The sequence below is a fragment of the Hemiscyllium ocellatum genome (assembly GCF_020745735.1).
Source record: "Hemiscyllium ocellatum isolate sHemOce1 chromosome 27 unlocalized genomic scaffold, sHemOce1.pat.X.cur. SUPER_27_unloc_13, whole genome shotgun sequence".
NCBI classification, from domain to species: domain Eukaryota; kingdom Metazoa; phylum Chordata; class Chondrichthyes; order Orectolobiformes; family Hemiscylliidae; genus Hemiscyllium; species Hemiscyllium ocellatum.
The window spans coordinates 18,696-35,542 of NW_026867480.1; the positions used below are offsets into that span (position 1 = coordinate 18,696).

The following is a 16,847-nucleotide window of genomic DNA, read 5'->3' on the forward strand; positions in this document are numbered from 1 at the left end:
GCGATAGAGTCTGAGGGATGACCTTATAGACTTATATAAAATCATCAGTGGGTTGGATCGGGTAAATAGACAAGGTCTTTTACCTGGGATGGGGGAGTCTAGGACTAGATAGTAACAAGGTTTAGGGTGAGGGCGGTGGGGTGGACAGTTAAAAGCATCCGAAGGGGCAACTTTTTCACGCAGAGCCTGGTGCATGTTTGGAATGAGCTGCCAGAGGAAATGATGGAGGTTGGTACAACTACAGCACGCAAAAGACGTCTGGATGGGTGTATGAATAGAAAGGGTTCAGAGGCATATGGGCCAAGTGCTGGCAAATGCAACCAGATTAATTTAGGATATCTGGAAGAGTTTGGCTGAAGGGTCTGTTTCTATGCTGTATATCTCTATGACTCTGGCTTTCCACTAATGTTTGCCACATCTGAATGTTCAGTTTCTCTCTGGTTTCAGTGTTAATGCCTTGATGCCTCATTTTGCTCCACTCTTCATGGGGGCGTTAACCATTTTGTGTCTGGTTGTTCCTCAAGAAGCTGCATGTCAGGTTCACCATGAATTAACATTTGCTTTTGCTTCCCAAAATCAGACCTGCTCACTCTCAGCAGCATCTCAATGTCATGGAAGATATTAACTTTCAGGTGGAGTCATTCAAACTTCAGAGAGATGTCAGTCTTGACATTTTTGCTTTTCTGCCCCTGTAAGATCCTGAATCAGTACCTTGAGGAGAACTATTTAGAATGGAGTGAGAACAGAGAGAGTGGGATGGTGCTTTCAATTTTGTGGAATAACAGAAGAAAAGAATATTCTGCAGAAAGTAGAATTGCTTGTTCTGAATTTCTACTCTGGACTGACAGTGACGACATTTCTAATCTCTTTTTACAGAATATTTGAAGATAGCAGTTTCAAATCAACAGATGAAGGGCTTATGCCCAAAACATCGACTCTCCTACTCCTCAGATGCTGCCTGACCTGCTGTGCTTTTCCAGCAGACTTTTTGACTCTCACTGTACAGCATCTGCAATCCTCGCTTTAACATCAATATCTGACAGTCACTCAATCCATCAGGACCTCAGCAATTTACAACTTAGATCCTGTGAGAAGGAGCAAAGCTTTTTGGTTCCTGTTTCAGTACATTTTCAGCATCAGTGGGACTGGATGAGAGACCATACTGATGAACTGCACTGAGTGTGGAGCCTGAAAGACTGATATGGCCTGGAACAAGAAATTCACGGCGGGGAGGGGCTATACACGATTTTGAGAGTGGCTGAAACTTTGGCCATGGACAATCCTGAGGAATCTCGCCCTGTGGAGAAACTGTGTAAGTGTGGCGACTGTGGAAAAGGCTTCCGTATCTCGCCTGCCCTGGAGATTCATCAGCTCAGTCACACGCAGGAGAGGCCCTTCAGCTGCCCCGAGTGCAGGAAGGGTTTTACCCAGGCCTCCACCCTGCTGAGGCACCAGCAGGTCCACACAGGGGAGAGGTTGTTCTCCTGCCCCGAGTGCATGAAGGGCTTTACCCAGGCCTCCATCCTGCTGAGGCACCAGCAGGTCCACACGGGGGAGAGGCCATTCTCCTGCCCCGAGTGCAGGAAGGGCTTTACCCAGGCCTCCTCCATGCTGAGGCACTAGCGGCGCCACATGGGGGAGAGGCCCTTCAGGTGCTCCAAGTGCGGGAAGGGCTTTACCCAGGCCTCCATCCTGCTGACCCACTAGTGGGTCAACATAGGGGACAGGCCATTCCCCTGCCCCGAGTGCGGGAAGGCCTTGAGCAATTCCTCCACCTTCTGACCCACCGACATGTCCCCACCGGGAGAGGCCCTTCAGCTGCCCTGAGTGTGGAAAGGGATTCAGTCAAATGGGCACCTTCCGGAAGCACCAGCTGCTCCACGCCGGGGAGAGGCCCTACAGCTGTCCCGAGTGCGGGAAAGCTTTTAGCGATCGCTCTGCCCTGCTGAGGCACCAGCTGGTCCACATGGTGGAGTGGCCCTTCAGGTACCCCGAGTGCAGGAAGGGCTTTAGCGATTCCTCCAATCTCCAGACCCACTGGCGGGTCCACATGAGGGAGATGGTCTTCAGTTGCCTCGGAGTGTGGGAAAGCCTTCACCTGCTCCTCCCTCCTGCAGAGACACCAGTGAGTTCACTTGCTGTTATAGCGGGTTGAAGGAATGATGGCCTAGTGCCGTTATCAACTTGTCTAACCACCCAGTTCTGGATACTACTGGGTTCGAATCCCACTGCAGCAGATGGTGGAATTGGAATTCGGTCAGAAACTTGGAGTCCAGCATTTAACGATGAAACCATCTTTGGGGGCGAAGAAAGCCCCCATCTGACTGACTCACGTCCTTTTTAAAGAAGGAAACTGTTGTTAGGGGAAAGGATTCACTCAGTCGTCCCAGCTGTATTGTTTCCCTGGTCTGGCCTATGCGTGACTGACTCCAGACCTACAGCAGTGTGGTTGTCTCTACACAGCTCCCCCCACCCATACACAGGGAGAAACTTACTTGGATACAGGATATGGGTTGAAATTGTTGAGTGAAGCAATACTTTCTATGGGTTAAGGCTGTACCAAGGATCCAGATAGAAAGGGACAACTAGGTGCTGACCAATAGTAAAGAAAGTGTGGGGAATGGGTGGGTTTTGACGTTGAGCTGTTTAAAAAAAATCAGTTACTTTTTTCTATGCCATTTTGCTGGGGGAATCTGAAGCTGTAACAATGTTGGGTCACAATAAAGGTTACCTGAACTTACAGTCGGGCTCAGGCTCACATTGAAAGCTGTGAGCTCCGAGTGGTTTTTGTTTTAAAGCTGCTCATTTCTTTCAGCCTCCTGCACTAAGTTTCCAATGTTGTGTGCCAGATGGAGCAGTGAATGAGGAGCTTGTATCATTAGAAATTGTAAATTTTTCAGGAGTGCAGGTACTGCATCGTTTCATCAGCATTGTAAAGTTTACTGGCAGCATTGGGAGGTGTGGGATGTGTTCACTAGAAACTGTTTTGAGGAGCCGGTCTTAGACTGGGGTGGATAAAGTTAAAAATCACGCAACACCAGGTTATAGTCCAGCACATTTATTTGGAAGCACTAGCTTTCAGATCGCTGCTCCTTGATCAGGTAGCTGTGGAGCAGGATCATAACTCACAGATTTTATAGCAAAAGATCACAGTGTCATGCAACTGATAGCATATATTGAACAAACCTAGATTGATGTTCAGTCTCCTTCATCTTTTCGAATGGGTTGCAGGTTTCCTTAATATATAAATCTCACAATTTGTTTTAAGTCACGTTTACAAAAATACGTGACTTCTTAGTTCAGACAATGCATGGCAGATGTGAGGTTTGAGTCTGTCTGTATCCCAATCTGGAAACAGACTGGTATCATTTCTAAAGTAGGAATTTATAAAATACTACATGGATTGACTCCCTGCATTAACTGTCTGCAGATTGTGTGCTTTTTGAGTGAAATTGCATGTATCAGCAAATATAATTCTGCAAATGCAAATTTACCCCATAGTTATGTGTGTGTGTGTGCTTGCATGAGAGAGTGTGATTGTATGCATGTGAGTTTGTGCTTGAGAGTGTGCGTAGTGGTGCAGGCTCTAATGGCAGAAAGGCCTACTCCTGCACCTATTGTCTATTGTAAGAGAGGGCATTGTTGGTGGGGGGTGTGGAATTGTGGCTCTACATTTTTTTCTCTGTCAGTAACACCATCGCCACAGAGTCTACTACGCGTGCTCCTCGGTGTCAGCAAAAAAAAACCGCGCATGCTTGTAGCTGTCTGCAAAAACGGTGCCACTTTTTTTTTGATGGACCAATGAGGAACACTGGAGGACTGGAAGGAGTCCAGTCTTCCTGTCAATCACAACTTCCCTGTTGTCTGAATGCGGAAGGTGGACCATTAGCTTCTCAAGATGCTGCTGCTCCTTTCTCTATGAATGAAGATTGAGATTCACCACAGACTGCAACTTTCTCTGTCTAACATCTGTGAATACGGCGCTCTCTCTTCTCACCCACTTTTCTAATCTCTTTGATTTCATGCTGGGATTAAATTTTGACGTAAAACAACTGAAAGCAAAGGGAGGGAATCCAGGGAGGGGACAGACTGGAAAAGTTGGTCCAGGTCTGTGTCCCACTTGTCAAACACAAGGCAGATACAGTACCTCAGTGTGAAGTTATAGCCTTTGTTGTGGAAAAATAAAGTAGCACAAAGGAGTTGCATTGTTTAAGTGGTCATATATTGGGATATGGAGTAAGTGAGGACGGCAGATGCTGGAGATCAGAGTCAAAAAATGTGGCGCTGGAAGCACAGCAGGTTAGACAGCATCCGAGGAGCAGGAGAGTCGATGTTTCACGCACAAGCCCTTCATCAGGAATGATGTGTGGATGGACAAAGGGCTCTCAGCGTTTTTTTCACACCAGGAGAAATTGAGGTCTGCAAATGCTTGAGATCAGAGTTGAGAGTGTGTTGCTGGAAAAGCACAGCTGTTCAGGCAGCATCAGAGGAGCAGGAGAATTGACATTTTGAGCCAATTCTCCTGCTTCTCTGATGTTGCCTGATCTGCTGTGCCTTTTCCAGCAACATGTTCTTCCACACCAATCAATGCCAGTTGTCAGACAGATGCAGCAGGCAATGCGCAGTATATTAGCAAGAGGAATGGAATTCAGAAGTGGGGATGTATTCCTGCAGTTATGGGGTCACTGAATATAATCAAGGCTGAGTTCATCTGATATTTTGAACAACAATGAATTGGATGGGTATTGGGGAAGGCAAGAAAATGGCTGTGAAGACCAGTACAGTAGAGTTAGAGTCAGACAACACAGAAACAGACCCTTACCTGAGGATGGATGTGGTGTCTCTACATTGGACAAACAGGCAGAAAACTAGCCACCAGGATATATGAACATCAACTAGCCACAAAAAGACATCACCCACTATCCCTAGTATCCTTACAGATGCATGTGGAAGGACACCACTTAGACTGGGACAACACATCCATCCTAGGACAAGCCAAACAGAGACATGCACGAGAATTCCTAGAAGCATGGCATTCCAACCAGAATTCTATCAACAAATACATTGTCTTGGATGCCGTTTGCACACCCTGAAAAAGACAGGAAATGACATCACAATAAAATGATGTCACCACAGGAAATGACATCACCAACCCAAAGAAACCCAAACATCTAAATAGAAAATGGGCTACACCACTAGTGCTTCATCTGGAGGCTCACTGCAGATGTTACCGAGTACAGTGATGAAACGCCTGAAAATTAACTTTCCAGCTCAGCGAGCAAACCTACATCCAGAACCTCACACTGAGCTACAAACCTTCTCAAAACTCACCAGCTTCATGGTCCATTCTGGTTGCTGAGATTCTTCATATTGATGGATCCACTCCAATTAACACTGGGAAGAATGAAGCCACTGGTTTCCAGTTTTTGCATCCATCTTCATTCCTGAGCTACTGCCTGCATCTCCCTCTCCCTTCTAACTCTCAGATTCAGCCAGGCTGTTCATAACTTGCTGCATTGGATTCTGAGAGGAACTTCTGATCTGTGCCAGCACGAAGCCACCTATATCCACCTCTGTCATCTCATTCGAGCCTGTCCCATTTTCAAAGTAGCTGCTGCTGCTAGAATCATCTTTGGTCCCTTCCTGACCTCCAGGCTTGACTAGTTCAATGCTGCAATCAATAATTTTACGCATTTGCCCTTCTGGAAACTTGAAATCATCTAAGACTTTGCTCTTGTTTCATGGCAACAGTTCTCATTCTTCTGTGGCTCATGTGACCACTGACCTGTGCTGGTGCCCATTCAAGCAACAACGAAATTTTAAAATTCTCATTTTAGTCTTCAAATCTCTCCAATGGTTTCTCCCATCTTTATCTTTGTAATCTCCGTGTGTTGAGATGTGGGTGCTGCTCCAACAGTGAGTGCCTTTGAAGAGAACTTGCAGGTAATGGTCTGCCATGTAACTGCTGCTCTTGACCTTCTTAACGATAGTAGGGTGAAGTCAACTCGTTTCTGGCGCTTTCTCCCCGTAACCATTGATCACCTTGACAATCAAGAATCTACCTATCTCAGTCTTAAATAAAGTCAATTAATCTTTCTTATGTCCAAGGAATTTTGGAATATTGTAACTAACGAATCCACTATCTCTGCCGCCACTTGCTTTAGTACATTAGAATGTGGGCCATTAGGCTCAGGGGACCTGTCCGCCCTCAATCCTGATAGTGTACATGTCAACGTTGATTGTTTAAGTTCTATTCTTTCTACAGCCTCTAACTTGCCTGTTCCAATACGGATAGTATTGCTGTCCTCCAATGTGAAAGCTGAGGAAAGTTTTGATTTAGCAGCTCTGCTATTTCAGTGTTCCCCTATTAACTCAGCGGTTTCACCTTCCAAGGGACCAACATTTACTTCAGCGATTTTGTTCCCTTCAGCATACCAATAGAAGCACTTGCTATTCTTTTTGATATTTTGTGCCTGGGCTTATTTCGTAATTTACCTTACCTATTTTTATGAATTTTATTCGTATCCGTTTGCTTATGTTTGCAAGTTTCTCAATGCTTCAGCCTTCCAGAGGTCTGGAATAATATTTCTGAAAATTGAAAGAAAACTACGTTCAAACTTAAAAGAAACCAACCTTTCAAGAGGCTGGGAGAGGGGAAAACGATCGCCCCGCCCCATTGTCACTGAATTCTTGGAGGACTCTTCCAACCGCGCCACTTCGGCGGATGATGGCGTCACCAGGTGGGACTCCCGCTCTCTGAGTTGGCGCATGTGCAATGGGACAAAGACAGTGTCACTGAGTGTGGGAGAGGAATGGAGCCAGCGGCTGAAGGAACAAGAACAGAAACCGCTGGAAAAGCTGAGCAGGTCCGGCCGCTCGGGTTGAGAGAAATGTGAGGACATGTTTCGGGTCCGGTAATCCTTCTTCAGCACAGGAACAGGTTTCAGAAACATCCCGGGGAGGTCGCCAGGTCCGAGCGCCAAGGCCTGGCTCCTGCCCTCGGGGAGAGGAGACAGTGAGACAGGGTAGGATTGGGAACCGCGGGAGGAGGGAGGCTGGGGAATTTACAAACTCCTAGGGAGAGGCCTGAGGCCACAAATAAAAGCCCCACAGGCCCAGTGTTTACTTCACGGCGAAACTTTCGGGTTGCCCAGGCAACTGGCCGCCAGCTTTGTGAGGGTCAGGCGCATGTTGTCTTGGGACGGGGTTGTTGGATTGTTGTATAATATTGATCTCCTCTGTAGTTTTAATCTTGAATATTTTTAAAATGTACACTGGCTTCAATTTATGAATTCTAAGTACGGAGGGAATATATAAACATCTCCTTGCATGCATCGCAACATGTGCATAGGAGCCAAGACTGCCTCAAGATTTACTGAGGTGCTGAATCAATAGCTCTTTCCCTTTTGATTAATGAAGGTGGTACCCAGCAGACTCCTGCTCACAGCCTGTCCTGTCAGCCTTTATGGGAGAGATACGATAACAAAACTGAGACACCCGTGTAGCCAAGTAATTTGAAGTCACACTTTGGTGCTTTAATCCCCTCAAATTCAGTATAACGTCAAGGCTATAGGAGTACCAGACTCCCTAGGACAGCCAGAATGGATAACAAAGAGGAGAGCTGAAGTATTATCCTCGTCAAGCCTGTAACTTTTGCCAAAAACACCAACAAGTTAGTTAAATGCAATGTTCCCTTCAGCAATCCCACGCTGACTCTTCCTTATCAATCCACCTTTCTCCATGTGACTACTAATTTTGACCAGAATAACTATTTCTGCTTTTCCACCAAATTTAAACTGGCTGCCCTATAATTGCTGAGTATATCTTTACAACCTTTCTTAAACAAGGCTACAATGTTTGCAGATTTCCAGTCACTTCCTCCAATTCCATGGAAGACTGTTGAATTATGGCGAGTGCTCCCACAATTTCTGTCGTCCCTTTCTTCAAGAGCCTCGGATACATTTCATCGAGTCCCAGTGCCTTGTCATCTTCTCAGTGCCAACAGCTTATCAGAGACTCCTTTCATATTAATTTTGAACTCATACAGTGACAAAGGCACCTTGTTGGTTGTCCCGTAAGAATTAGTTAGAGCGGAGTGAGAACAGAGCGGGAGAGAGTGGGATGGTGTTTTCAGTTTTGTGGAATAAGAAAAAAATATTCTGCAGAAAGTAGAATTGCTTGTTCTGAATTTCTACCCTGCACTGACAGTGATGAATTTTATAATTTCTTTTTGCAGCATATGTGAAGATCTGAAGACAGAAGTTTCAAAATGAACAGGTGTAAGCGTTATGCCAGAAACATTGACTCTCCTGCACCTCGGATGCTGCCTGATCTGCTGTGCTTTTCCAGTGCTGCACTTTTTGACTCTGACTCTCCAGCGACTGCAGTCCTCACTTTGACATCAATGTCTGACAGTCATCCACTCCATCAGGACCGCAACAATTTTCAACTATGATTCTGTGAGAAGGAAACAAGCTTTTTGGTTCTTGTTTGAGTACTTTTTCAGCATCAGTGGGACGAGATGAGAGACCCTACTATTGCAGCGCACTGAGCGTGGAGCGTGTAACAGCTATACAGCCTGAAAACAGGAATTCACATCGGGGAGGGGCTGTACACATGTATGTACAGCTGAAGCTTCAGCCATGGAGAAACCGGAGGAATCCTGCCCTGTGGAGAAACCATGGAAGTGTGGTAACTGTGGGAAAGGCTTTCGTGCCCCGTCTGCCCTTGAGACTTATCGGCGCAGCCACACCGGGGAGAGGCCCTTCAGCTGCCCCGAATGCAGCAAGGCCTTCAGCAATTCCACCACCTTGCTGACCCGCAAGCGGGTCCAGGCGGGGGAGAGGCCCTTCAGCTGCTCACAGTGCGGGAAGGCCTTCAGCAATTCCTCCAACCTGCTGACCCATCAGGTCCACACAGGGGAGAGGCCGTTCCCCTTCACCGTGTGCGGGAAGGCTTTCAACAATTCCTCCAACCTGCTGAACCACCAGTGGGTCCACACGGGCGAGAAGCCCTTCACCTGCTCTCAGTGTGGGAAGGATTTCACCCTCTCCTTCAACCTGCGGAGCCATCAGCGAGTTCACGTGCCATCGCAGGAGGATTGAAGGAGCAACGGGGTTGGAGGGGTTGGTGGTGGTGGTGTTGGGTGGGGAGAGAGTGTGTGCTTTGACCTTCAGCTGTTTTTTTAAGAAAACCTACTTTTTCTATGCCTTTTTGCTGGGGGGAATCTGAATCTGTAACAAAGTTGGGTCACAATAAAGGTTACCTGAACTTAACGTCGGGCTCAGGCTCTCACTAAAAGCTTTGAGCTCCAAATGGTTTTTGTTTTAAAGCTGCTCATTTCTTTCAGCCTCCTGCACTAAGTTTCCAATGTCGTGTATCAGATGGAGCAGTGAATGAGTAGCTACTATCGTTAAAAATTATAAACTTTTCAGGAGTGCAGGTACTGCACCATTTCATCAGCATTGTAAAGTTTATTGGCAGCAGTAAAGGGTGTGGGCCGTGTTCACTAAAAACGATGTGGAGGAGCCGGTGTTGGACTGGGGTGGATAAAATTAAAAATCATAGTTAGGTTAAAAAGCACCAGGTTATAGTCCAATAGGTTTATTTGGACGCACTAGCTTTCAGAGCGCTGCTCCTTCATCGGGTAGCTGTGGAGCAGGATCATATGACAGAATTTATAGTGAAAGATCACAGTGTCATGGAACAGAAATTATATATTGAAAAAAACCTGGATTGCTGTTAAGTCTTTCATCTTTTAGAATGGGTTGCAGGTTCTGGTTCATTAATGTATAAATCCCAGAACATTTTTTAAGTCACAGTCTCTAGATGACTTAAGGTTTTATAAAAATAGGTGACAGCTCAGCTCTCACAATGTATGAAAGGTGTGAAGTTTGAGTGTGTCTGTATCCGAATCTTGAATCAGACTGGTTCTATTACCAAAGTAGGAATTTATAAAATAATACATGGATTGACTACCTGCCGATTTCTGCTCAGAAAGTGCACATCGAATGTATCTGCAAATGTAAATTCACCCCATAGACCCATGTGTATATGTTTGCATATGTGCATGCTTGGTAAAGTTTGTCTGTGTGATGGAGTATAAGCATCTGAGAAGGTGTGTGCATGGGTGTGTTTGTATGTGTGTGTCTGAGAGACCATGAGTATATGAGAGGGTCTGTGTGACTGTGTGTGTGAGAGAGAGAGTGTATAAAGTAATGAGGTCACCCAAGGCCCCTGTTGAGACCATCCTCATGGGTTCCGAACTTGGCTATCAGCCTCTGCTCGGCCACTAAAAACAATTGAGCAGTTACACAACACGCATTGGAGTGTGCAGGGTGGGACTTGTCTTTTGCTTTGCAGGAGATGAGAGGCTCTGGATGAGAGCAAACACATGCTGGAGGACCTTCGGCTCAGAGTTGGAGCTGGAAGCCAGACTGCATACACATCAGGGGGAAAGTTAATCAGCATTTTATTCCGGGTAATGGTCATTCATCTCCAGACAGAGCCTTCTCATTGGGTCAGTGGACAGGATCAGGTAGGTGTGAGTGTGAATCATGCAGGTAAAGGGGATCAGAGAGGGCTGCAGTGGGGAGGAGCTAATTGGCTGGGTGGTGGGAGGAAGAACAAAGTGGGGTGGGGGGGAGAAAGGTGGTGGTAAGGGACAGAATAGTGACAGAGATTGCATAGAACAGAGACAGTTGGCAGGAGGTCAGATGGCACCAGGATTCAGGAACCAACGTGTTCAGGACTGGAGAAGTGGGAAAGGGAGGCTGCAGTGGGCATGGTCCAACAATATCTGGAGGAGACAGCCAGTCAGAAGCTACAAAGACAAAGCAGAACCCCAAAGCTATGGGCAGCACAGTGACTCTGTGGTTAGTGCTGCTGCCTCACATCGCCAGGGACCTGGGTTTGATTCCAGCCTCTGGGGACGGTCTGTGTGGACTTTGTGCATGGTTTACCTCTGGGTGCTGCGGTTTGTACCCACAGTCCAACAATCTGCAGTTTAGGGTGGGTAAGTCATGGGGAGCTGCAGAGCTATATGGTAGGTGAGTTGGTCTGGTGACATTCCCAGACATGAGAACACGTGACTTTATTGAGATGGGTTTTGTGAAGTTTGAGTGATAATGCAACCAACAGGAAGTCATTTAAAATCGCCAGCGAAGAAAGCATAGTCAGCAGGTTTCCACCCTGGTTGGGGGAGCCCCAAACGATCTCTACGCCAGCACTTCAAGTGTTCGGCCACAACTACACACCCAAAGTTGTGGTCTAAAATTTCTCATGGAATTGCTCTAACAGGAAAGGTGAGTACTGGACTTGTCCTGTCCGCACCATAGCCCCAACGTATCCTGTTCCCCTGGATTTGATCAGGACAGAGGAGGATGATGGGAGATCCAATTGAACTACACACATTGATGAGCGACACAGGGGGTGGGAAGGATCCATTTCCATGCGTAGAGAGATGAATAATCAGAGCCGAAAATAAGGAGCCACTTCAAGAAATTTGGGGTTCATTCAGCAAAGCTAATGTAGAACAGTTCACAGAAAATGGTGATGAAAGTCTCTCGAGTTATTTTGATGAGAAGTGTCGATGATGCTAATTCAATCAAAAGGATGAAGGTAGATTGGTAAATGTATTTGGTGACAGTTCTGTTCATGCCCTGTGAGCGAAACCTGGATCTGAAGGAATAAAAGGGACATTAACAACATCGATCTGAAATTGGATACCTGACAAAGAAACAGAGCTATCATTAACAGTTGGCTTTTGAACCGGAGAAGGTTTCTCGTGAAATTAGCTTGAGGCTTGAGATATGCAAGATCAAGATAATTTAGGAAAAACACGGAAACGCTATTCTCATTAGCAGACAGTAAAAGGATTACAAGACGCAAATTAAACATTTTCGACAAGTGATGCAGGGGACTGGGAAGATAAGTAATATAAACTGTGAACAACAAAGTTCTGGAGCACAACACTTACATTCAAAGACCGAAAACATCCAGGTCCTGATTAATCAGATTGCATTGTAGTGCTTTTCTGCAAAACTGCCACTTGCAATGTCCTACAAAACAGTGACAAAACCCATCCCTGTCAGCCCAGGATAGAAAATCCGAAGGGATGAACGTTTGCTTATTTTCTGAAGATTCACAAAGCTAAGACTGAGTTTTGGTGATTGTTTCCTTTCCACTCCCAGGAGCCGCAATGGTTGAGGTGTTGAGTTGGGGCAAGTAAAATGTGCCCGTGAGCAGCGTGTGGGGCTATTTCAGCTTCCCCTCATCTGACAGCACTGTGACTTGACTCCTATGTTCTCAGGGACATTTATTGACGGGAGACAGTGAATAGATACTCATTCCCGCAGATCGGGAATTCAAACCGTATGCCGGCTTCAGGACAATGAGAAAGATTAATTGGGGTGTGTGAAGAAGCTGTGAGCTGCATTTCAAACAGGAAGGTGGAGTCAGATGCATCATTCATTGCGCCCTGGCCCTGTGCGTATCTAACGCCACCATGCGGCAGAGTTCTGACGTTAACATGGACATGCGCAGCAATGGGAACACACACAAGGTCAACAACCAAAGATCATCACCGTCACTGCTTCCCTTCCACAGTCCCAACTTTGTGAAGCAGTATCTTTCACTGGCAAAGGAAACACCCTTGTCCTCAGGTGCCTGCTTCATTTCGATCACGATTTCCAGCCCCTCACTGTTCTAGTCTCATTTCCAAACACTTGGCTCATAGCCTCAAAAGAAGCTCTACGGGTATCTGCTTGTTCCACCCGAACAGGCAGTGTGTTGCAGATTCCTACCACTCCCAATGTGAGTGAAATATTTTTACCCTCCACTGATTTGAATCTTAAAGAAGAATCCGGGAAACAAGCTCCCTTTCTTTTCGACGACATTTTTCATTTTGTGGTCGGCAGGGTTCACACCTGCGTGGGGAAACCGCAATGGATCTCAAGTCCATCGCATTAACCACTCAGCCCACGAATCCAGCTTCACTTCCCAGATCTGTCTGCCTGGGGAGCTGAGAAAGAGTGAATCATCGCAGAGTTTGTTTGAATCCATTCACTTCACAGTGATTCGAAAGGGTCAAATAGCTGCACACGGCGAGTCTAGCTGTTTCATCCAAAAATATGAAATGAACTTTCAGTTAAAAACAAATCTAGAAATTGCAGGAGGAACGGAGAAGAACAGGCAACATCTATCGAAAGAGAATCAGACACAGCGTTTCAGAATTCCGTTTTCTTCGACAGGTCCTGTCAAACCGGCCGAGTTGATCTTATTTCTCTCTGCTTCTCAGCATCTGCAGTCCCTTACATCAGACATTAATTCAATTCAGAAACCCCTTTGAGGAGAAGGTTTCCATTTTACTCGAACATTTTCCTGGCCCCATTAAAAGCACGCAGCGTCGAAGCCGAGGTAGAGCAACAAACACAATGCCCCTGGGTGGGTTCGAACCACCAACCTTTCGGTTAACAGCCGAACACGCTGACCCATTGCGCCACAGAGACAGGCGACGCTGGGTGGTGCGCCATCGCTTAGGGGAGGCTATTAGTGAATTCTTAATTCAGACTTCCCCGCCTAGAATTACAATTGTCGTCTCTCAGTTTTACTTATCCTTAATAAAGCCTGGGACATTCATTGTGGAGACACTGGGGAGGCGAGAAGGGGTTTGAATTCCTGATGTGCACGAACGACAATTCTTTCAATGTCTCAGATCAGTTCATGTCCCGAGAACATCAGAGTCAATCTGCCGGCCTCTTCAACAAGGGGACGGTGTCTGGACTGTCTCAGCTCAGTCTGACGGTTCATCTTTCAGTCTCATCTAAATCCGCTTCTCAAAGAGTTTCCAAAGGTTCACAAAGCTGGAGACTGGGATTTCTGTTTTGCTTCATGAACATTTTTCCATTTCCTAACTGACATTATTTTGCCCAAAACTCTTCCCAAGTGTAGGCCATGCTTCATTTCCAGAGATGAGGAAATTCCGTTGTTGCCCCATTAAAAGCACACAGCGTCGAAGCCGAGGTAGAGCAACAGACACGACGTCCCTGGGTGGGTCCGAACTGCCAACCTTTCAATTAATAGCCGAATGCGCTGACCCATTGCGCCACAGAGACAGGAGAGGCTGGACGCTGCGCCATCGCTTAGGGGAGGCTATTAGTGAATTCTTAATTCAGACTTCCCCCGCCTAGAATTACAATTTTCGTCTCTCAGTTTTACTTATCCTTAATAAAGCCTTAATCGTTCTACTCTCACCACTAACCTATGCCCTCTTGTTTTGGACTCCCCTACGCTTGGAAAAGTCTTGGCTATTCACCCTACCATTCCCCTTATAAACTTCTACAAGGTCACCCCTCAGCCTCCCATGGTCCAGGGAAGACAGGACCAACTTATTCAGCCTCTCCATATAGCTCAAATCCTCCAACTCTGGCAAAATCTTGTCAGTGTTCTCCAAACCCTGTCACGTTTCACAACCTCGTTCCTATAGCAGGAAGACCAGAACCGAATGCAGTATTCCAAAAGTCGCCAAACCAATGCCCTATACAGCCATAACATGACCCCCACCCACAACTCCTGTAATCAATGTCCTGACCAATAAAGGAAAGCATACCAAACCCCTTCTTCATTATCCTGTCTACCCACAGCTCCACTTTCAAGGAACAATGAACCTGCACTCCAGAGTCTCTTTGTTCAGCAACACAGTGTGGAAACAGGCCCTTCGGCCCAACAAGTCCATACTGACCCTTTGAAGAGCAACCCACCCAACCCATCTCCCTCTGACGAATGCACCTAACACTACGGGCAATTTAGCATGACCAATTCACCTGACATGCACATCTTTGTGACTGTGGGAGGAAACTGGAGCACCCGGAGGAAACCCACGCAGACACGGTGAGAATGTGCAAACTCCACACAGACCTGAAGTGGGAATTGAATCCTGGCACTGTGAGGCAGCAGTGCTAATCACTGAGCAACCGTGCTGCCCAATTTATACTGAATTCTATTATACTGAACTTCGTTTCCTGTCTCATCCCCTAAAAGCTGAAAATCTCCATCCCACACACTCTCCCCCCCACCATTCTCACTTTGCTGAACCTAATCCCTGCTGTATCTCATCCTGAAGGGTCTGGTTCATTCTGATCAACAGGCCCACACTCAGTGAGGGGATCTAATTGAAACATACAGATTCTTGAATGGCCCGGATAGAGTGGGGTGTTGAGAAGATGTTTCCATTGATAGAATAGTCTCGGACCCAAAGGCTTAGAGCAAAGGTGAGGGCTTTTAGAATGTAGATAAGGACACACTTCTTCAGCCAGAAAGTGGTGAATCTATGGAATTCATCACCACAGAGAGCTGTGGAGGCCAGGTCATTGAGTATATTTAACACTGAGATAGATAGGTTCTTGAGTATCAAAGGGATCGAGGGTTACTGGGAGAAACTGGGAGAATGGGGTTCAGAAACTCATCATTGAATAGTGGAGCAGACCTGACCGGCTGAATGGCCTAATTTCTGCTACTCTGCCTGATGGTCTCTTGCTGCCCTGGACACATACTGTGAGAATTGGGAGGAGGAGTAGGCCATTTAGTCTTTCGAGCCTACACCAATATTGAACAGATCTTAACTGAATATGAATACATCTACATCGATGTGAATAGACTGGGATTTCTTTCACTGGAGTATAAGAGGTTGAGAGGTGACCTTATAGAGGATTATACAATCATGAAGGGTATAGATGAGGTGAACAGCAGGTCCATTCCCTAGGGTAGGGTTTTCAAGATTAGGGAGTAAATTTTGAAGGCGGGAGGACAAATATTTTAAAAAGAGATGAGGAGCACATTTTCTTTAAAAGAAAGTGGTCTGTGTGTGGAATGAATGTCTAAAGGAAGTGGTGCATGCATGTACAGTTACAATGTTTGGATAAGTACATGAATAGGAAAGGTTTGGAGGGATTATGAGTCAATCAGTAGCAGACGGACTGATTTAGTTTGAGTGCTCTATGACCCTGTAGCTGTTCTGTACTGGTGTTAAAACCACTTTCTTGAAGATCCAAGATGGTGGCGCCCTGAGTGGTTTGGTGTGCTGGGCTCTGTGCCATACCGCCTGGCACTTTAACCCCTCATTAAACACCCCTAGAAGAAACAATTGCTGACATAAACTTACTGAACACCTGGAGCTGCTGAAATTGTGGTTAGTCAGCTTTGAGACCAGGATGAAAGCAAATGAAGGAACGGGGCCGAAAGGAGTGCAGCAGGCAGGGCACACTCCTACTGCATCGGGGATGCCTGGAGCCATTGCTCAATCTCCCAGGGCGGCTGCTTTGGATTCAATGGGGGCAGCAGCAGTTACTCTCGGAGTTTCGCAACCTCTGGGAAAAGATTGAAGCAGCGGTGGAACCACTACCTGCCACGCTGGAAAAAGCATGAGCAGGAAATTCAAATGTTGGTCCGAAGAGAATAGGCAGCGGAGGAGAGGACCGTGGCATCGGAGACCGTGGCGGACGTCTCAGGAGGAAGGGTCCGAACGCTGGAAGACCAGGTGCGGGTCCTTCAGGAGCAAGTGGACGACCTGGAAAACAAAAGTAGAAGAAAAAGCTTTAACTTCGTGGGTCTTTTGGAACGCGAGGAAGACGAAGACCTGGGCTGGGAGTTGGAGTCCGGCCTGTTGAGTGTGGAGCATGCCCACCGGATCACAATGTGCAGGTCAGGGCCGGACCCACGCCCCCGCACGGTCCTAGTGCGACTCCTGCATTGTTAAGGGATAACAGTTCGTGATTGAAACAGCAAGAAGACTGGGAAGAGATCCAGAGCCTTTAATGCACAAAGGCTCAAGAATAATGTCGCTTCAGGAC

General features: G+C 46.6%; 1 protein-coding gene and 1 non-coding gene across 2 annotated transcripts in view; both read right to left on the reverse strand.

Moving 5' to 3' along the window:
* Nucleotides 1–9,627: 9,627 nt before the first annotated feature.
* LOC132807298 (zinc finger protein 239-like) overlaps nt 9,628–16,847 on the reverse strand; it is a 249,287-nt gene continuing 242,067 nt past the window's right edge. The window contains exon 4 of the mRNA XM_060821562.1: nt 9,628–9,650. The gene's annotated coding sequence lies outside the window, so the exon portion shown is untranslated. The remainder of the gene's footprint in view (nt 9,651–16,847) is intronic.
* Nucleotides 13,435–13,508, reverse strand: trnan-guu (transfer RNA asparagine (anticodon GUU)). Its single transcript has one exon. It is a non-coding gene; the product is annotated as a tRNA-Asn (tRNA).